At 42.5% G+C, this 22,416-nt stretch overlaps 2 long non-coding RNA genes across 5 annotated transcripts in view; one reads left to right on the top strand and one right to left on the bottom strand.

Annotated features, from left to right (window-relative positions):
* LOC133044640 (uncharacterized) overlaps positions 1-22,416 on the top strand; it is a 112,215-nt gene that overhangs the window by 48,035 nt on the left and 41,764 nt on the right. For 3 of the 4 annotated variants that reach the window (XR_009690007.1, XR_009690008.1, XR_009690005.1), the window contains one exon: positions 17,795-17,896. The exons of the other annotated variant lie outside the window; for it this stretch is intronic. This is a non-coding gene — a long non-coding RNA (uncharacterized LOC133044640). The remainder of the gene's footprint in view (positions 1-17,794; positions 17,897-22,416) is intronic. 4 annotated transcript variants of the gene reach the window in all.
* Positions 3,213-22,416, bottom strand: part of LOC133044642 (uncharacterized) — a 73,056-nt gene continuing 53,852 nt past the window's right edge. Inside the window, exon 4 of the long non-coding RNA XR_009690010.1 lies at positions 3,213-3,683. This is a non-coding gene — a long non-coding RNA (uncharacterized LOC133044642). The remainder of the gene's footprint in view (positions 3,684-22,416) is intronic.

The following is a 22,416-nucleotide window of genomic DNA, read 5'->3' as shown; positions in this document are numbered from 1 at the left end:
AGGCAGTGTTATAGGATAGACAGCCCCGAGATTCCTGCCCCTAGGGGTACATCATGCATCACTCCCTCAAGACTGTAGGTCTGATGGTTTATCCCCACGATGAGGTCATGTTCTACTGCAGTTGCCTTTAAGAAAGGGAGAGTAGTAAGGTGGGCCTGGCCTAACTGGGGAAGGCTTAGAAAACCTGGCTTCTCCTGGAAACAGACTCTAAGTGTGAGGGAGACTGGACATGGGGGCTTGGCTGTTGGCTTTGAAGATGGTGGCGGCCACACCGTGAGGGAGGTTCACGGCTTCCGAACCATATGACAGTCAGTAAGGAAACAGGGACCTCAGTCCTACAGCTGCAAGGAACTGAGTTCTACCATAGCCAGTGAGCTAAGAGAACCCAGAGCATCAGATGAGATCACAGTCACCAACACCTTGATTTCAGCTGGGACACCCTGAGCAGAAAGCTGTGCCTGGGTTTCTGACCTACAGAGCTCAGGAATTTCTGTGGTTTTAAGCTGCTACATTTGCAGTGATTTGTTACAAAGCAAGATAAAAGGAACAGTAGAAAAGAGGGAGAAGAGATTCCAGCGATCTTCACGAAGCTAACAACTCCCGGTTCCAACTGCAGGAGCTGTGTGCATTGTAAACGTGTGCATTTACAAATGCACACAAGAGGCAGGTAATGGGTTGACTGCAAATAGCTCCAGGAAAATATCTGGCTGCTACTGGGGTCTTTTAAGAACAGGGGCACACTGCACTGTTTTCGACTTTGGAAATTAGCTGCAATTCCCAGACAACAGAGGAAGTTCTATAGAACATCCTGCTTGCTGTCTAAGGGAGAGGCAGTGGTCACAGCAGCTCCATCTTTGTGTAACAGTGATGTTGAAGAAGTGTGACTTCAGGGTGTAATTATGAAGCAATTTTATTTTTGTCTTTCTTTGTGCTGTGGAGCTAATTGGTCTCTAGCTCCTGGATGACCATGGCCTTTATGGTCACCTTCAGGTAATAAAAGGTCTTCTAGTACTATTACTTCAGGACTAAAAGGTAATTAAGATGTCTAATTCAGAGTAATAGCCAAAACTTTCAACTTCATTCAAGGTTACAGCTGCACCTCTGGTTATCTTCGGCTGGAGGGAGGGGGTAGCTGACTTCTTTTTCTCCAACTGTAAACTCTGCCAAGCCCGGAGAGTGAGAGGCCAGTCTGGCAGCTCCTGCTGAGGTGGAACTTTTTCCCTTGCATCTTTGTCTTCCCTTCCTTGGTTTTACACTGGCTTCCCCAGCTTTTTTGTATTCCTATCTGACCTGTCACCTAGTTTCTATCTCTTCTTCCCCTTTGAGTATGGCTGTTTCTCACAACCTCCTTCCTGCCTTTGACTTTCTTCTTTTGTTTTTCATGCCTGTCGCCTCTCCCCCGACTCCAGGGCTTCAAGCTGTGTGTGCCTGTGGATGACTTTCTAGCCCTCTCCAGCACAAAGTTCTAGTTCTGTGCTGCTGCTGATATGTTGGGAATCTTGACTTCCAACGTTCTCCATGTCTCAAAAGCAAAATTGTCTCCAAGCATATTCCCCTCCCTCTGACTTCCTTGTTCTTCTCAGCTGCACTGTTGTTTCCCATCCATCCAGGCTGCCTGTCATCTTCGGCTGCACCCCCTTCCTTACCCTCTGCAGCAAATCCTCCACCAAGTCCTCACATGCTGCCTTCATGGCAGTTTTTCTCTTTTTCTTTTTTATAATTTCTTTACAGTATTGTGATAGTTTCTGCTGTGCAACAAAGTGAATCAGCTGTGAGAATACATACATCTCCTCCCTTCTTGAGCCTTCTTCCCACTCCCCCGTCCCACTCCCCCATGTCATTACAGAGCACCGGGCTGAGCTCCCTGTGTTATACCGCAGGTTTCCACCAGCTAGCTACTTGCACCTCGTAGTGTATGGGCTTCCCTGCTGGCTCAGACAGTAAAGGTTCCGCCTGCAATGCGGGAGACCTGAGTTTGATCCCTGGGTTGGGAAAATCCCCTAGAGAAGGAAGACTACCCACTCCAGTATTCTTGCCTGAGAATCCCCATGGACAGAGGAGCCTGGCGGCCTACAGTTCATGGGGCTGCAAAGAGTCAGACATGACTGATCAACTAACACTGTCACTTTCAGTGTATATACATCAGTCATAATCACCCAATTTGTCCGACCCTCTCCTCCCCTCCTGGGCCCACATGCTTGTTCTCTATGTCTGCATCTCTATTCCTGCCCTGCAGATGGGTTCATCTGTGCCATTTTGCTAGATTCTACATATATGCATTAATGTATGATATTTGTCTTTCTCTATCTGACTGACTTCTCTCTGTCTGACAGTCTCTAGTGGTTCATAGTAGCTTTTGAAAAGGTCTCCTCATCTCTATCACAAGTGCTTCACCCTGGTTCTACCACTTGGACTTAGTAACCATTTACATTTTGATGCATATTTTTCCAGCCTTTTTTCCCTATCAATATATTAAGCAAAGAAAGAAATATTCATGTATTTTTATAGACTATGATTATACTGTTCACTTTGTTCTGTGGAGCTCAATTTTTTTTAAATCTTAGTGTGTGGTGAAACACTTTCTAAATGACTTCATATTCATTCACACTATTTTGCAAATACTAAGTCCAGTGAGGACTTGGGGTTTTGCCATGGCCTTTTCCTCTTCTTCAGTTAACGGTGACCTAAATTTCCACAGAAGAGGGAGGAAAAGAAAACTTTGCCAAACATATGGCAAATCCTGTCCCTGGTGAACCAGAATCTCTGGATGTTGCCTGACTTAGAATGAATTTTTTTTTTTAGTGCCCACAGTATTTGTTAATCATGTATTTCTTGAGAGACTATTCCTCAACCCAGATACTCATAGGTTCATAGTTCAGGAACACAGGTAAGTGACACAATTTCATGGAACTCAACCCAAAGAAATTATTTATGTTTTAAATCACTTTGAATACTTTGATATACTTTGGTATCACTTTGATACCAGCCTTCCTCTTCTCCTCAAAATCTTTCATGGAATCTTGGTAGGAATCTGCACATGCCTTCTTTCTTGGTTCAGCCACAGAAAACGTATAGAAAGCTGCAACTCCCAGGTGGACAATGAATGCTCCAACAAGATGAAATCACAGACCCTTGGCCAGAAGGCCACTCATCTGAGGTTTTGTCAAAAAACTGGACATGGTAGTTTTTCTTCTTAATGGTTCAACAATGACGTTCTTCCAGGCTGATGGAGAAATGGACCTAGAATGAATGTTTGACAAGTGTTTGTGGAACAAGGGCAGGTGATGAGGGAGGAAGGACCACATGCAGGGGTACAGTGCCTGGATGAGTTGATCAGAGCTGTCATCAACCCTGGGCCGGGACAGGTCAGGGGGCCACTCCCCATGGCTGGCAGAACTTTGATGAAGTCACCTGGCCAGACTTGTGTTCCTCCCTTTGCTGAGAAGAGGCTCCCAGTGACCTGTAACAAACTGGTCCCAGTCCAGAGTTTTCCCAGGATGTGGGATTTTCAGTGCTAAAAGAGACTCGTTGCAGCAAATCAGGACAGTTGATCACCCTCCTCAGTGAATCCCACCCTGGGTTCATATTCTCCTCTAAAGGATATGGATTGATTCCAGAAGCTTCAAAACCACCATCTCACCTTTGCAGGGACCTTCAGTGTGATATCTGAAAGGAGACATCTTCTAGCCAGAATGAGAAAAATAAATGTCAATCATTTTTATACCTCAGTTATTCTTGATTCTCTGTCACTAGTAGCCAACCCTAATTCCTACTGATAGGACTGTATAAAAATGCATGTGTGTGCTCAGTCATTTCAGTTGTGTCCGACTCTTTGTGACCCTCTGGACTGTAACCCACCAGGCTCCTCTGCCCATGGAATTGTCCAGGCAAGAATACTGGAGTGGGTTGCCATTTCCTTCTTTAGGGGATCTTCCTGACCCAGGGATCAAACCACGTCTCTTGCATCTCCTGCATTGCAGGTGGATTCTTTTCTGCTTAGCCACTGGGGAAGTCCCTGTTGTTGTTCAGTTGCTAAGTCCTGTCTGACTATTGCAGCCCCATGAACTGCAACACACCAGGATTCCCTGACCTCCCCTATGTCCCAGAGGTTGCTCAAACTCATGTCCCTTGAGTCACTGATGCTATCCAACCATCTCATCCTCTGTGCCTCTTTTTCCTCCTGCCTTCAATCTTTCCCAGCATCAGGGTCTTTTTCCAGTGAGTCAGCTCTTCACATCAGATGGCCAAAATATTGGAGTTTCAGCTTCAGCATCAGTCCTTCCAATGAATATTTAGGGTTGATTTCTGTTAGGATTGACAGGTTTGATCTCCTTGCTGTCCAAGCCCATGTATTAAAGTACTACTAATTAAATTCATTTGCATAAACTCACCAATTTTATTCTTTACTACTGTGATGTGTAATAGTGAAGTATGTACCCCAAAGTACCATTATAAGTTATATTTTGTGTACAAAACTTAGTTTATAGGTATGCTTGGCTTCTCTTAATAGCTTATTGATTATATGCAGTCATTCACTGACAACTTAAAAACCATAGGAGGACACATTCCTTCCAGTGGGTGAATGGAGGTTCAGGACACCAGGCCCTGATGTTGAATGAGAATAAATAGTGGAACCTCTTTTGAACAGAGTCTGAGAAACAGCATTAACATACTCCTCATGGCCAAAGTGCATTTTATTCAGCCTTTGCTGCACGCAGTTGTTTTTAGAGATGTGGTGTGACCTTTGGCATGTCTGCATCTGTGAAATAGTACACCATCCCTTAAATCAAGATTTTGTGGCATTACAAATGCTTGGAGATGGTTTTCAAATTATTATTCTAGGGCTGGTCTGCTTCCTTTCTTTCTCTTAAATAATCTGCTTTAGGCATTGAAAAGGTCTACTCATCCTCGGACATGACTATAGCTAATTTGCTGAGAGCCTCTGAACATAACCCAAGCCTGCTTAGGACATCTGCTGAGAAGTTAAATCATTTTAAGTGGGGGAATTAGGCTAATGTTTTTTGCTAGGGGAAAAACCGTGAATCTTGGTATTCTACACGAGACTTTTAATGGGGGAAACGAATTATGCTACAGATATACAAAAGAAAAATAAATCTATCTTACTTTATTAGGAGCTTGACACTTTTATTTAGAAAATTTATATTTCCAAATGCTTCCTTCATACATTACAGGTGCATTTCAAATGTTACTCTGTTAGGTTAATAGTCTATGCCTTAAAAACAGATCGGGGTGAAAGTGGGGATTGGGACCACTCTGAAGTAAGAGAGAAGGAAGAGATTTATCTAATGATAAGATGAATCAAAGAGCATTGCAAATCTTTTTTTTTTTTTTTTTTGCAAAAGCAGAGGAATTCTGATCTGCCTGAAAGATTCTGAATAGAGAAATAGTCCCTGGAAAATTACTTTTTCATCACCACTTACCTTCCCTTTTAACACAGAAAATCTAAATGGGAATTTTATATAATGCACCATCATCCACAATAGATCAGCAATAGATGGACAGTTCCCTATTTGTAGGTTCAATGTTGAATGGTATTTGCCGGGCACTTAGAAAAAACTGGTGAGTTGAGGCTATTGGCTGGTGGCAACATGAGGAATTCTAGCTCAGGGAATAAAAGGCAGCTATGAGGTTCTATTCTGATTGGTTTTCAAATAAGTGCTAGAGTGGGGCTGATGGTGCTAAGAGATGTGGTTCTGAACTAAAATGGCAGAGTTAGCCATCTCATTCTCTCCTGGGCCCTAATGGAAGCCAAGGTCTCCACACTATAGTTTGCCCGTATTTACTGTGCACCAACCCTATGCGGGGGCTTCCCAGGTGGCGCTAGTGGTAAAGAATCCGCCTGCCATTACAAGAGACATGGTTTTGATCCCTGGGTCGGGAAGATCCCCTGGGTCGGGAAGATCTCCTGGCATAGGAAATGGCAACCTGCTCTAGTATTCTTGCCTGGAAAATCTCATGGACAGAGGAACCTGATGGGCTACAGTCCAGGGGGCTGCAAAGAGTCAGACACAACAGAGCGACTAAGCATATACAGACAAACACAACACTATGTGATCCATTTTCCCAGGAAGCTGGGGGGAAACATTGTGCACTGCCCACCACTTCTGGCTACAGTCAACCTACCTGTTATATTATTTCAAAACATAAGTAAATGTCTTTGAAGAAAAATGAAACCTGTCTTCCTAATCAAACTGTGCCTTTTTTTCCTCTGCTATTAGCTTTTTTTTTTTTTTTGAACCTCAGTCTCCTACCAAGGAATTCAATAAACTGAGATATTTAAGAAAAATATTTGGAAAGTGTGTCCTTTCAGAAGTGCATGTTCTTCTGGGTGGTTGACTTCTTTATGTTGCTGAACCCCTACGAAAAGGAGTGAGTGAGACATCAGCCAGCTGCTCTAGGCTCTTCTAGGATGGAAGATCTGATTAGCCCTCTCTCTGTGTGTGTGGCCAGGAGGCCAGGCCCGTGGATATGAGTCCAGTCCTGCTGTGTCAGACTCTGGGGCCGCTTAGGGAATCTGTTAGCTCATCTATAAAATAATGATGGCAAAGAATGTGAACCACTCACTGAGCCCTTTGTCACTGTGAATAAGCGTCAAGTCCTCCCTTTGTGCCAGGTAGCATTATTATTCTTCATAACGTCTAGCTGGGGAAGGTTGGTGCCAGGGAAGTTTAATCTTGCTCTCACAGAGGGCACCCCAATGTGACAATGAGCTCATTCTTCCAGAGGTGGACTCTCTCAGCATTTGCTTCCTGACCATGATTCATGGTCCTGAATACCTGTGACCCCCTGGTCCTCCTCCTGGCTGGATTTCTCTACTCAGCTAATTTAGAATGCAGAATTTCATCTTGAGAGAAAGTTTAACATTTATTTCTCTTTACTCACCCTCCCAAGGGTGACTGCAGTGGGGCAGTCTTCAGCGGCCAGAGCTTGTTTGCACCGCAACTATATTTATCCAAAGTAGAATGTAAATTGTGCAACATCCTCCAGCCCCTGCCCTCCCCACAGAAGATCTATCAGAAAAAGTAAAGCTCATATTACCCTTAGAAAGAGCTTAAATTGCGTTGTTCTGCTTGTGGTTTCTCGTTTCCTGAGACTTTGAGAAAGTTTGACCTAGCTTTTCTTTTTTTTCCCCCTTTTTAATATATTTTATTGGAAGGAGAGAATGCTCTTGTCACTAAGCAACATAAATAGGGAAACCACCTGTGGTTGTTTGTTGTATAAACAGTGCAATAATGAAGATAAAGAACTAAAATCCTGACCTTTTTCGATTCTTTCATAAACCAACCTGAAATGCCAGCCTGGTGTCTGAACATGTTAATATAACAGGAGGGACACCATTCATGCCATGAACTTGACCTTCACAAGCAGAGGGAAGAATTCTGGCATAGCAGTTGTTTTATGAGAATGGCCAGTATTATTTTTATCAGTAGGTTGGAGGCACAATATACATATAATTTCTACTTTATTCCAGGATTTTGCTTTCTGGTTCAATTTCAAAAGGATACTTGACCAACTACTTTGTGTCTGTCATTTAAAATTTTGTCTGGTATTGTTTTAAGTGCTGGGAGTTACTTAAAGATTGAGAGATATGTGGGCCTGTCTATTTAACAGATGAAAAGGGACAGCTTAATTGGTTTGGCCAATGTCACCACACTGAACAAGCCCCCAGCATGTCACTAGAGTTCATGTGTGTGAGTAAGCAAACCTTGGAAAGCCTAAATAACAAATCTCCCACAATAAAGTCTCTTTTCTGAAGTGGGTGGTAAATTTTGACATAAGAACACAAAAAAGGCTTTAATCTGGTATTCAATTCCATAAATACTTATTGAGGGGTCATCATATACAAGTAGAAATAGCTAGCAGAAAAATAAAATCTCTTGAGTTCTTTGGGCTTTCCAGGTGTCGCCAGTAGTAAAGAATCTGCCTGCCAATGCAGGAGACGTAAGAGACCCTGCTTCGATCGCTAGGTTGGGAAGATCCCCTGGAGTAGGAAATAGCAACCCACTCCCGTATTCTTGCCTGGAGAACCCCATGGACAAAAGAACCTGGTGGGCTATAGTCCATGATGTCACAAAGAGTCGGACACCACAGAGCACACATGCACGTGGACACACTTGAGATCTTAGCACGGTCTTTGGGGAATGGACGTCTCTCCTTTGCTTCAACACTTGCTTGTTTCCATTCATTCCTTCACGAAGTCAGTCATTCACTCACCCAATAGACATATCACTGAACATATCCTATGGGTTAGGTACTGACTTGGGCCCTGAGATAACAGAGATTCTAAACAGGTTAGTGTCTACTTCAATTCAGGGAGCTTAAAACCAGATGAGGGAGGGTCAGACCATTTCGGTTGGATGGGCAACATTAGCACAATGTGCAGGACGTTCTGGAAGCACACACACACAAATGTATATCTCATGCAATCCCAGGATGGGATGGTGATTTAAGAGTGCTTTCTGGAAGAGGTGATCTGAGCTGGGCCTTATCAGAGGGAGTTATTTATGTGGATATTGTAAAGACAGGATAGGAAAAGGCTTCCCAGACTGAGAGTGTAGCAAACACATGAGTGCTCAGTCAATTCAGTCAAGTCCAACTCTTCTACGACCCTATGAACGGTAGCCTGCCAGGCTTCTCCATCCATGGGATTTCTCCAGGCAAGAATACTGGAGTGGGTTGCCACGCCCTCCTTGAAGTGATCTTCCCACCCAAGGACTGAACCTGTGTCTCCTGCGTCTCCTGCGTTGGCAGGAGGATTCTTTACCACTGAGCAGTGGGGAAGCCCTTAGCAAACATAGAAGCTGCCAAATAAGAAATGGTGGGTGTACTGTATGTATACACAGCCCTGAGACAGTGAGCTAGAGAGGCAGAATCAGGCAGTTGCTAAAAGCCTGCTGTATCCAGAACTCACACAGAGATTCTGACTGAAGAAGGCTCTGTCACTGTATGTCAGTGATTCCAAAGGGGGACGGGACAGTGGAGAACTACACACTGGCTCTTCCGTCTACTGCCCGTACCTCACATGGCCACGTCTAACTCCCAAGGGGACACGAGAGTGCAGTCCTCCTGTTTGCACAGAAGTAGGAGAAATCGAACAGCTATGATAACCATAACAAGTGATATTATCAGCAAAATTAAAAAGTTAAAGCTCCTCTGCTTGATGCATGTGACCCATTTTTATTTTATCTGATTTACCGTAACTCTGCCACAGAAAAGTAAGCTCATTTTCTCCGGTCATATTTCCAAGTAATTCATTTTGGAGGGCACACACGAGAGAGTGCTGTGCAGAATAAAAAATTTTTTTTCGATGTGACTAGTTTGCCTGAAGTGATCATCTGATTCCACCTATTTTATAAACTGTGTTCACACTATTTTACTAAAACTTTGGGACTGTGGTCTCCCATTTTTCATGCATGTACAAAAGGATATCCTTGCACATCCAGTCGGCCTGCAGTGAGGATGAGAGCACATTGGTAACCACGTATCTGCCAGGGGATTATTGCCCAGTATTGATGAGAAAGTCAGTGGAGCAAATTAAGCCGAGCCCATTGCTTTCCTCAGATGGTTCACAGCCTGGATCACGCAGGATTTGTCGGGACCTGAAGGCTCGTGTTACACTGAGTGGCCCCTGGAGAACTGCTTCTTCTGAGGGGCATTTTGCTGCACCGGCATCGCTAGACGGAGGGGACCAGGAGGAGAAGGCTGCTGTAGGACGCAGCCCCATGGAACTCGTGCTGTCGGCTGTGAGAATGCTGTCCTAATTAGAAGGACCCCTCCCACTTCCTGAGGGGACAGTTGTACTTCCCTTCAACAGTGGTTTGTTTTTATGTCACGGACACTGTGAACGCCCCCTTTGACGTCCGCTGGAGAACACAGCATCCACCTTGCCATCCAACAGCTGTGGTGAAGAATTCATTGTGGGAGGCACATTGCCATCATCCCTGGTTCCATCTGTGTTACTTGCCTCACTTCCTTTCTTCTGTTCGTCCCTATTTTATAAACAGTCTTTTGCATTTTATAGTTTTTCTTTAAATCATTTTTGGAAAAAAAAAAAAGGTGGAGGGAAAGAGTCTTATTTTTTTTTATCATTGACCTCATTCTTGCTGAGTGTGGAAACACAAAAAAACTCAATTAAAGGTAATTCAGCCTCTTTTAGTTAGATGAAAGCTTTCTCTGGGAAATATTTTGTATTTCCAAGTATAGATTTACACTGAGGGATTTTTCTCTCATCTTAAATGATCTCTCTCTCCCCGACGGAACCAGTGAAACAGCTCAGTCGTGTCCGACTCTTTGCAACGCCATGGACTGTAGCCTACCAGCCTCCTCCATCCATGGAATTTTCCAGGCAAGAGTACTGGAGTGGGTTGCCATTTCCTTCTCCAGTGGATCTTTCCGACCCAGGGATCAAACCCAGGTCTCCTGCATTACAGGCAAACACTTTACCGTCTGAGCCACCAGGGAAGCCCATCTTTCCTCAAAAAGCGCCTATGAGCAGGAAGAAATTGTGGGGGTGGGTGAGAGAAGTGGGTGTTCATTTGTGTGTGTGTGTGTGTGTAGACAATGAATCCAGTGTTGTATTGAGTCAGAACTATCTGTGAATAATCCAGGAGGCAGCTGGCTTTCTGACTTGAAAGCCCAACAAGGTCTAATGAGGGCTTCTTTCTTGATTTGTGAGCTGACCTAATTCTGATTACTTTTGGAGTTTACCGCTAGAGGAAAGAGGCTGCCATCTTTGTGGTACCTGTTCATCTTGAAGAGGATTAGCGTTTCTCCAGCTGCCAAATGAAGCCCTTTTTCTCCTCCCCTCATTTTTAGGTTACTGATCCATATCTCAAAGCTTTAGAAAAACTTGTCTGTGAAAGCCGTTTTAAAGATTAAAAATACAGTTTAGGTTAACACACGTTAACACTTCAGCACAGCAATGTCTTACTCCCTGGGGGAAACTGTCCAGCACGGACAGCACTCAGGGTGAATCTGGACACAGGCTTGTTGGTGAGGGGCTGCAGCGGGACCCTTCCACAGCAAGGGTCAAAGCTGTTTGCTCAAAAGGGGCAGTTTGAGAAGAGGAAGAAGAAGGAAAGATTAGAAGGGAAAAGCAAGAGTTGCTGATTCTCTTGAGCTTCTGAGGATGGTAGACTGACCCTAGGGGATGCTTTTTGGGTGAAACTGGGAGGCTTTTTGGTAAGAAGATGTGTTCCCCCTGCGACAGAGAGCAAAGAAGATGACGTTATACCTGAGGAGTACAGAGCCGAGTGAAGGCCAATTCTTGGAGGCATCCATGCGCCATCAGTTCCTTGAAGGAACCAAATCTGCTTTCTCTTTCAGCCCCAATCTGAGCCAGACTCTGGCATGAAGTAGATACCAGGGGCTCTGTGGAAGTAGGATAGACTACCTTTGGTCTTTTGGCAAGTGGTTTCCATCAAGTCACAGCGAGTCTCATGTCTGGAGCCCTCATACAACAAGACTTTCTGTAAAGCGTTCGCTCATTATTTACTGAGCCTGTCAAAGTGTTGGCTGCCTCCAGGGCTCTTGGGGGAGCACACATATGCCAGACTACTTCCAGGAGAAAGACAAGCAAGAGATAAATTTGCTACTTATTTTCAGGACTGTCACTGTGAGAGCATATTTGCTATTTGCTCCCTTTCTGCTGAGGCTCTGGGAACAGGGAAAATACCATTAAGAAATAAATGCAGGGATTTCCTGGTGGCTCAGTGGCAAAGAATCTGCCTGCCAATGCAGGAGACACAGGTTTAATCTCTGGTCTGGCAAGATCCCACCTGCCGTGGAACAACTAAGCCCTTGTGCTCCAACTACTGAGCCCATGTGCTCCAACTAGAGCCTGCATGCCCTAGGGCCCATGCTCTGCAAGAGAAACCACTGCAACAAGAAACCCACACACAGCAACTAGAGAGTAGCCTCCACTTGCTGCAACAAGAGAAAAGTCCACACAGCAACAAAGACCAAGCATGGCCGAAAATAAATAAATAAAGTTCTAAAAAATAAAAAGAAAAAGAAATGCACCATCAAAGTGTCCTAGCCTGGATGTTATGAACTGTGTGTCCTGCCGAAAGTGTAAATGTAGTCTCCTCTTGTTTGAGTTTTCCAGGTAATGACTTAAACTCCCACATCCTGTGTTAATGAAACCTAATCACTTCCTCTTGAGCTTTACCCTCCTGAGCCTGGAATGTGACAGACCTCAGGGCGGAGTTTGCTGTGGAAAGTCAGTCCTCTGCATGATGTGATGCTACTCCAATTTGCAGTGAGGTCCTGGTGGCCCAGATCCCTCTATGGGCGGCCCTGGACCTTCCAGGACCACGATCCCATTGTCATCAAAACTGAGACAAGACCATCCCACACTTCACACTTCAGTCCTCTAGGTTGTGATTCTTCCTGTTTGGCTCATTTAGCAGCCAGCTCCTGGGGGCCAGCAGCCGCCGGAGCACAGGTCAGGACTTCCTAGGCATCTACTCTTTTCACATGCACTCTTGACCTCCACCAGGGCCTTCATTGAACAGGTAGTTCAAGATTCTGGGCATTGCAACAGTGCCTGAGACAGCCATGGTGCTTCTCCTTGAGACAATCCAGTGAGAGGATGGATTTCCAGAGATAGAGAGTGAGAAACGAGCTGAGACCAGGCTAACCCATGGAACACCAACGTGGAAGGAATGGTCAAGGAAAGACAAACCTTCAAACGAGACTGAAAGATGTAGGAGAAAATTTAAGAGGTTGCAGGAGATAGGAAAAAAGTTAAAACAATATGGTCTATCTACAGGGAATTATGCTTTAACAAGGAGGAATGGCCAGCATTGATAGACCCTGTAGAGGGCTGAAGATCAGGACAAATAAATACCCATTGCATTTCACAATAAGGAGGTCATGGGTGCAAATCCTGGTGAGAATAGTTTTCAAGGAATTGTGGCATAACTACTCAAGGACTAAGTGGAAGGTGAAGAAATGGACATAGTGAGTGTTGATGCTTCCTCGGGCTTCCTGTGGAAGAGATGACATTGTTGTTCTTGTTCAGTTGCTAAGTCCTGTCTGACTATTTGTGATCCCATGGACTGCAACCCCACGGACTGCAGCACACCAGGCTTCCCTGTCCTTCACTATCTCCCAGAGTTTGCTCAAACTCATCTCCATTGAGTCCTCTGTTGTCCCTTTCTCCTCCTGCCTTCAATCTTTCCCAGCATCAGGCTCTTTTCTAATGAGTCAACTCTTCACATCAGGGAGCCAAAGTATTGGAGCTTCAGCTTCAGCATCAGTCCTTCCAGTGAATATTTTAGGGTTGATTTCCTTTAGGATTGACTGGTTTGATCATCACCTTGCTGTTCAAGGGACTGTCAAGAGTCTTCTCTAGTACCATAGTTTGAAAGTGTCAATTCTTCAGCGCTCAATCTTCTGTATGGACCAACTCTCACATCTGTACATAACTACTGGAAAAACCATAGCTTTGACTATACAGACATTTGTCAGCAAAGTGATGACTCTGCCTTTTAATAAATAGGCTGTCTAGGTTTGTCATAGCTTTCCTTCCAAGGAGCAAAGATCTCTTGATTCCATGGCTGCAGTCACTGTCCACAGTGATTTTGGAGCCCAGGGAAATAAAATCTGTCAGTTTCCATTTTTCCCCTTCTATTTGCCATGAAGTGATGGGACCAGATGCCACAATTTTAGTTTCTTGAATGTTGAGTTCTAAGCCAGCTTTTTCACTCTCTCATCTTCAGCAAGAGGCTCTTTAGTTCCTCTTCACTTTCTGTTATTAGAGTGGTATCATCTGTTTATCTGAGGTTGTTATTTCTCCTGGCAATCTTGATTCCAGCTTGTGCTTCATCTAGGCCAGCATTTCATATGATGTACTCCACATATAAGTTAAATAAGCAGGGTGACAATATACGGCCTTGATGTACTCCTTTCCCAGTTTTGAACCAGTCAGTTGTTCCATGTCTGGTTCTACCTTACTTCTTGAACTGCATGCAGGTTTCCCAGGAGGCAGGTAAGGAGGTCTGGTATTCCCATCTCTACGAATTTTCCACAGTTTGTTGTGACCCACACAGTTGAGGGCTTTAGTGTACTCAATGAAGCAGAAGTAAATGTTTTTCTGGAATTCTCTTGCTTTTTCTATAATCCAGTGAATACTGGGAATTTGATCTCTGGTCCTCTGCCTTTTCTAAACTCAGCTTGTATATCTGGAAGTTCTAGGTTCACATACTGCTGAAGCCTAATTTGAATGAGTTTGAGCATTACCTTGCTAGCTTGCGTGTAAAATGAGAGCAATTAAACATTTTTGGCATTGCCCTCTTTTGGGATTGGAATGAAAACTGACTTTTTTCCTGTCCTGTGGCCACTGCTGAGTTTTCCATATTTGCTGGCATATTGAGTGCAGCACTTTCACAGCATCATCTTTTACAGTTTTAAATAGCTCAGCTGGAATCCCATCACTGCCACTAGCTTTGTTCACAGTAATGCTTCCTAAGACCCACTTGACTTCACATTCCAGGATGTCTGGCTCTAGATGAGCAACCACACCACTGAGGCTATCCAGGTTGCTAAAACCTTTCTGTACAGTTCTTCTGAGTATTCTTGCCACCTCTTCTTAATCTCTTCTGCTTCTGTTAGGTCCTTGCCATTTCTGTCCTTTATTGAGACCATCCTTACACGAAATGTTGCCTTGATATCTCTAATTTTCTTGAAGAGACCTCTAGTCTTTCCCATTCTATTGTTTTCCTCTTATTTTTTTTTTTTTCTGCATTGCTCACTTAGGAAGACTTTCTTATCTCTCCTCGCTATTCTCTGGAACTCTGCATTCAGTTGGATAGAGACAGAATGATGGATGGACGAGGATAGCATGTCAAGAAGAGCTTTTGTTTGGTGTTTGCTCCTTAAGATGGGAGCATCTGCAGTACTTTCAATACTGATGGAAGAGAGTCAAGTGAGGAACAGATGCGGGAGAGAGAATATTCAATAAAGAGGGTTCTGTTCCCTTCAAAGGGAGTTGAGATTGGGGATGGACGGGTAAGGCAGAGATGCATTTACAGAGGTGGAGGTGTGTCTTTGTAGTAGGAAGGAAGGAGAAGGTTGTATGTTTGGTGTGTGGAAGTTAAAGCAGTTTCAACACTTTGGCTAATAGGAGACAAAGAATGAGGTGTCGGACAAAGGGCTGCATTTATGACATTAACATGGTTAGTTCTGACCCCAAAGCAGAGGCTTGTGGATGATGTTTCTAGACTGAGTCCCAGTCTCATCAGAGAGTGAGCTGGTTGATTCTGAGCCCTCTCTTCAGATCTGTGAGACAAATTCCGAATTCCATGCTTGTTCTCTGACTGTCGTGTCACCTGACATGTGATAAGAAATAGTTTGGACTTTTTACTTTGTAAATTCAGCTTGAAAACTGTTTACAGGACACCGTCAACAAGCCAGGATTTGGGGATATGAAAGGAGTAATTAATGTTTCTGCCTTCAAGGATCTTGTCCCCCTAGTGACATAAAATGCATTTCAAAGGGAAGTTGACTTTTTAGAATGACTTTTAGATGATCTGCTGCCTTTGAATATCCAGTTCAAGATTACTTTTGACAAATAAAAATGGTAAGTAATAGCTTCTTTGGGAATACTGTGCTCTATTAAGATGAGCAAACTAGGACAAAATTAATTTAATAAATTTATGTAATAATTAATAATGAAGCATCTCTGTTTTATCTAGTGCTTTAACTATGCTTTTATTGTTGCTCTTTATATTACACAGACATTTTCAGATACATTACTTTAATATTTTATAAATTATTTAGTAACCACAACATTAATCTTTAAAGTTAATTCTCTTTTTGGCTATGACATGTGGCATGTGGAATCTTAGTTCCTCAGCCAGGGATCGAACCCATGCCCCTCACATTGGAAGCACAGAGTCTTACATTTGACTGCTGGGGAAGTCCCAAAATTAATTCTTAATACTTACCATTGGAAGAGAAAGGAAGGATTAAAAAGATAGCATTTATTTTGTACCTGTAATATGCCAGGCATCTTATATGTATAATTCAATCTTTACAAAACTCATGATGCTAATGTTAGCCCTATTTTATAGACAGAGAAGTAGAGGGGCAGATCTAGACTGAGGCCATTTAGCTGCGGCAGGGGGTGGATGTCTGGGAATCGAACTCAGGTCTGCTGATGCTGTAGCCTTGATACTGTGTAAAGTTTTCCTTGGGGTTATTAAAATAATCTCTGCATCTTTGCAGCCACACTCTGACATGGATAAGAGCACAAAAGAGTTAAGAGTCTCATCCAGGTGGTGGCCAGGTGGACCTCTGGCTTTTAGTCTGCCCCCTCCCATGTTGTGACTCTGAGTCTCCCCACCAGGCATTACCTATGGCAATGGGCAGGAGAGTCTGCAGGCACTCAGGAGAGCCCCAAGGGTCTGACCTCCAGGAGCTGGTTATTCCCTGGAGAATCTGACTCTCTGGCTTGTTAATTTATAGCATCTGCATTCCTGCTGTTTTATGCTTGACAGATGCTAATATTCAAGCTTCCTTCATTTCTTAGAAAATAAACAGGAGAGTCAAAGGGAAAAATTAAAGTAAGAGGTTCGTTAAGGGTTGGGGGAATAGTGACAGATTGTGGAATTTTAGGAAGAGTCAAAGTTGATAAATGACCTGAGGGACAGATTGATGAGGAGAAAATGTAAAAACAACAATAAAAATTAACCAAAAAACAAGCTGAATCTCTCCATTTCTTGAGCAGGATGGGGAGTAAGTGTGGTCCTCTCTGAAGGCAAGTGCCAGCAGTTTCGAGGTCTAAGCTGTTCAACAGATAATTGTGAAATGATACTTAGACTGAACTTGAAAAGAGGCTCACCTGAAACCTGAGAGGACTTACTCATCTTCTAATGAACTGGTTGTAAATGACCAAGCAGATTATGCTGTGTCCAACTCAGTCACTCAGTTCTGTCCAACTCTTTGCAACCCCATGGACTGTAGCCCACTAGGCTCCTCTGTCCATGGGGATTCTTCAGGCAAGAATACTGGAGTGGGCTGCCATGCCCTCCTCCAGGGTGTTCTTCCTGATTCAGGGACAGAACTTGCGTCTCTTATGTCTCCTGCATTGGCAGGCGGGTTCTTTACTACTAGTGCCACCTGGCAGGCCCTGAGAAGGCTTTCACTCCACAGAAAATTACCATTAATTGGAGTTTCCCTACTTTAACTAAAGTGAAGTGAAAGTCACATAGTTGTGTCCGACTCTTTGAGATCCCACTGACTACACAGTCCATTGAATTCTCCAGGCCAGAATACTGGAGTGGGTAAGCCATTCCCTTCTACAGGGGATCTTCCCAACCCAGGGATTGATCCCAGGTCTCCCGCATTGCAGGCGGATTCTTTACCAGCTGAGCCATAAGGGGAGACCCCCTACTTTAAAATAGGTGACAATTCTGGCATCTACTGAGCTAACGTCTGGCCTGTGCTGCCCTGGACCACACACTGAAGCAGCCCACTCCTACCTGAAGACCTTCGTCTGTTCTTCCCAGATTCCCAGGCTTTCCAGAAGTCTGGGTTCTTTGTCCCCCTGGGACCCCCAGGCTGGGCTGTCTCTTGAGTATTTCCAGCACTCTTCTTTCAAACATGATTCTCACTTGTCCTGTTTCCCTTGATTTTCCTTTATATTGAAGAGCAATCTATCTCCCTTCCAGCTCAGTAACATCTCACTTATCTAGGAATATTTACATTTTACTTACTTTCTTTTTTTCCCCCTCTCTTTGGCTGTATTTCATGGCATGTGGGATCTTAGTTCCTGGACCAGGGATCAAATCCGAGCCCCCTGCAGTTGAAATGTGGATTCTTAACCCCTGGACTACCAGCAAAGTCCCAGGAATATTTACAGTTTAAACAGGTATGTTTACTTGCCCTCTCCTTTGCAAAGGAATCAAAACCTCAACCTAGAAATAGTTTCAAAGGGGAGACTACCTTGATCTCTCCCACACTGATTTTCTCAAATACAAATCCCAGCCTCTGATGCCACATGGTTGTACCTTGTGGCCGGGAGGTGGGATTAGGGGAAAGTTGTCACTTTCAGTTTCAGTAATGGAAGTTGGGCCTGCTTCCCACCATGGTCTAACTGGGGAATTCCCCACACAGACAATAGGGTCTTTAGAGTATGTATATATCTATGTGTTAGTCGCTGAGTCATGTCCAACTCTTTGCAATGGCATGGACTGTACCCTGCCAAGCTCCTTTATCCATGGAATTCTCCAGGCAAGAATATTAGATTCTCCAGGGAATACCTTCTCCAGGGAATCTTCCTGACCCAGGGATTGAACCCAGGTCTCCTACATTACAGGCAGATTCTTTACTGGATTGATAAATAGTATATAAAAATCATCTATAAAATACAACCTATAATTCTACTTCAAACACAATATATAACTATGTATAATATACATAATATGCACAGCATAATATAGCAAATAGTTTGTCTTATTTCTCCTTCTGCTTAATTTCTCTCTTTCCCAGTTATTATTTGCTTGAGCATTTGAAATTCATTAAGTCATAGTTACTAGAATAAATACTATTACTTTTTAAACAGGTGGTTAGAGAGAAGGTTAAAGTAATATTTTTAATGATATATTTGGAGTCTCTTTTTGTAATTGTGTTCTGTTTCTGCGAGTGTAATGAGGAAACTGAAAGTCGGCTGGATGTCATTTTAAGCTGCTAATCACTCTCATTTCCCCATTTTATTTTTACAAGCCTATTTCATCGCCTATTTCAAGACATTAAGTAGACATATTTAATTAAATCATCAATGAATGATCAGAAAGAATAAAAACAGTAGAAAACAGAAGAAAAGGTTTTCCAAAAAATGAGAGATAAATTAATAGAAGAATAGGTAGGAAAATTAATTGGTGAATGAAACAGAAAAGCCTCAATCAAGTACCTGATTAAAAAGCCAGGCATCTAAGGAGTAAACCTTGCGTCTTCTATCTTTTCCCATCCATCAGTCCATTCATCCGTGCTACATGGGTGTCCTCTCCACTTGGCTATTACGGATTTAGAAATAACCGTTCACACAGTTTTGTTTTGTTTGTTTCCCATTGACTGTATTCTTCACACTGTACATTTCAAAACCTGTGATGTATTTATTCTGCAACTGGAATTTTGAATGTCTTAATCTCCATCACCTATTTCTTTTCTTTCTACAACACCCTCCCCTCTGACCAATACCTGTTTGTTCCCTGTATCTATGACTCTGTTTTGTGGGTTCATTTGTTTTGGTTTTTAGATTCCACATATAAGTGAAATCATGTGGTATCTGCCTTTCTCTGACCTATTTCACTTAGCATACCCTCAGACCCACTTATGTTGCTGGAAAGGGAAAGATTCTATTCTTTTTTGTGGCTAAGTAATATTCCATTGTATGTTAGGTGTGTATGTGTATCTTTTTTACCCATTCATCTATCCATAGACAGTTAGATAGCTTCTATAACTTGGCTATTATAAATTATATATATATAGTGTTTTTGTTAACTTTGGGACAATACCCAGAAGTGAAATCACTGGATCATATGGTAGTTCTATTTTTAAAGTATTTTGAGGAACTTCTATACTGTTTTACATACTGATTGAACCAATTTACTTTCCCACCAACAGTGCACAGGGGCCCCTTTTTTCCACAATCTTGCTAACACTTGTTATTTTTTGTCTTTTTGATGACAGCCTTTCTGACAGGTGTTAGGTGATATCTCATTGTGGTTTTGATTTGAATTTCTTTGATGTTTAGTGATAGTGAGCATCTTTTCATGTGCCATTTCTTCAGAAAAATGTCTATTCAGATCCTCTGCCCTTTTTTAAATTGGGTTGTTTGTTTTTGATGTTGAGTTGTATGAATTCTTTGTATATTTTGTATCACTTTTTCACAAGACTGGCATCATTATCTATTCTGTTAGTGGAAATGGTCTCTATCCACCCATATGTATAGAGAGGTGATTTGAAGACCCACTTTATATCAGATCTACTTTACAGAGAAGAACTTCATAATAACTTTTGCCAACATCACATTCCATAGAGCTTGGAAAACCCAGTGCGGTGGGGTATCTGCCTTCTCAAGGAGTGAATGCATCTACATGTACATTTGGAATCCATTCATGCAAAAATCATAGGAGAAGACACTATCATACAATACTCACGATTATGGCCTGTGGAGTCTAAGAAACCAGAGTGAAAATTACATCCCCACCACGTCCTAAATATGTGCCCACAAAGCAAATAATCCATCCTTTCTAAACCTTTAAACACCAACCCACAGCAAGGAGAAGAGTCACAGTACTTACCTCGCAGAGCTCCTGAAAAGAGTACACAAGCAAAAAACTCTTAGGATGCTGCCTGGCATGCAGTCATTATAATAATTGGACTATGGTTATTAATCCTTTTATGATCTATAATTTTATTAAAAAAGTTCACATATCATTTTCTCACTGGATGCTTACTACAGCCTATGTTGTAGACATTTTTAGTATTACTCTTTCATGCATTTTATAAAAATTACTTAAGTTCACATATGTTGAAATAATTGATTAAAGTCCCTCAGGCTAGTATTTAGTGAAATGGGAGTTATAACTTAGGTCTTCATAGTATAGGACATTTTCCTGGAATGTCGTCAGCCAGTTATGTAAAAAGTTGATGATGTCACTGTGTTTTGGCATCTCAGTTACACATTTCATGTGAGCACACGCTGGAACTTCTGGATTAAAATAGAGTTTAGATCTCATAATTTAATAATGTAGAGCCTGACTACATGGTTATTTCTTTTTAAAAATGTCAAACATGACATAGCAACTAAACAACAACTGAAAGGCTGACGAACAATTGAAACATTAAACTGTACATGTATAAAATGTACAAGTATGTATACACACATGAATCCATTAGTACCATCGACATAAGGAACACTTTCATCACCCCCAGGGTTTCCTGGGTCACCCTTTCTTTTTTTCTCTTCTTGTCTCTCCTCCATCTTCAGGCAACCACCGATCTGCTTGATATCACTATACAGAAGTCTGCAGTTTCTAGAACTTTATGTAAGTGAATCATATAATATTACATTTTGGGGGGTTCTGGTTTCTTTACTCAGTGTGATTATTTTGATATTTACACATATCAATAACCCACTCTTTCTTACTTACCTATAGCCTACTCTCTTAGCGATGCCTACAGTCATTTACCTGTTGTTCTATTGCTGGACATTGGAAATGTTTCTCCTTTGGGCTACTATGAAGAAAGCTCTATGGACATTGATCTACAAGTCTTTGTCAGTTATCTGAATACATTTCTTCCCATAGGAGTTGAATGGCTAGGTTATATGTCTGGGTAGATGTGTGTTTAACTATGGAAGAAACTGCCTCACTGTTTTATTTTCTTCTTAAAAAATATTTGTTCATTTATTTGTCTGCATCGGGTCTTCATCAAGTCATGTTGGATCTTCCGTTGCAGCACATGGACTCTCTAGTTGTGGCACACGAGCTTAGTAGTTGCAGAGTGTGGGTTACAGAGCTCATGGGCTTCAGTATTAATAGTTGCTCCTTGGCATGTGGGATTTTAGTTCCTTGATCAGGGATTGAACCCATGACCCCTGCAATGCAGGTAGATTCTTAACCACTAGACCACCAGGGAAGTCCCTGCTGCACTGTTTTCCAAGGTGGTTTTACCATTTTCCATTCCTACCAGCAGCAGATGACAGCTTTAGTTTCTCCACATTTTTGCTGACCGACTGTAGGTCAGTCTTTAATTTTAGTCATTCTAGTGGGTGGTCATAGTATCTTCCTGTGGTTTTAACTTGCATTTCCCCAATAAATATCTTTGAGGTACCTAAATGCCACCTATCTTCTTTTCCAAATTGGGCCATTTGTCTCCTTAGTGAATTATAAGGCTTCTTTCTATAGCCCAGATATAAGCCTTCTGGGGTGGGGAATGTTTGTGCAAATATTGTTCTCTCAGACCGTGACTTACTTTTTATTTATGTGAGAGTAGGCATAGGAATTTCATTCATCCTGAGCCCTTTTAGCCTCAGGACACTCTGTTCTTTTTTTTTTTTTTTAACTTTTTATTTTGTATTGGGGTATAGCTGATTAACAATGTTGTGATTCTGGTGGGCAGCAAAGGGACTCAGCCATACATACACATGTATCCGTTCTCTTCCAAACTCCTCTTCCATCCAGGCTGCCACATAACATTGAGCAGAGTTCCATGGCTCCTCCATGGAAAATGCTACATGTGAATTTCTTTCTATGACTTATACACCTAACTTCTTTCTGATTTGACACAATTCTTAAAAGGAAATAATTTATAACAGTTCAAGAATATCAACCTGCTGACTATTTTGTGCTGGAATTTCAGGCATCCTGAACATAGACTCTGGAG

The sequence above is a fragment of the Dama dama genome, chromosome 23, assembly GCF_033118175.1.
Source record: "Dama dama isolate Ldn47 chromosome 23, ASM3311817v1, whole genome shotgun sequence".
NCBI lineage: Eukaryota > Metazoa > Chordata > Mammalia > Artiodactyla > Cervidae > Dama > Dama dama.
Note: the sequence above shows the minus strand (reverse complement) of the source record. Positions and strands in the feature narration are given on the sequence as shown.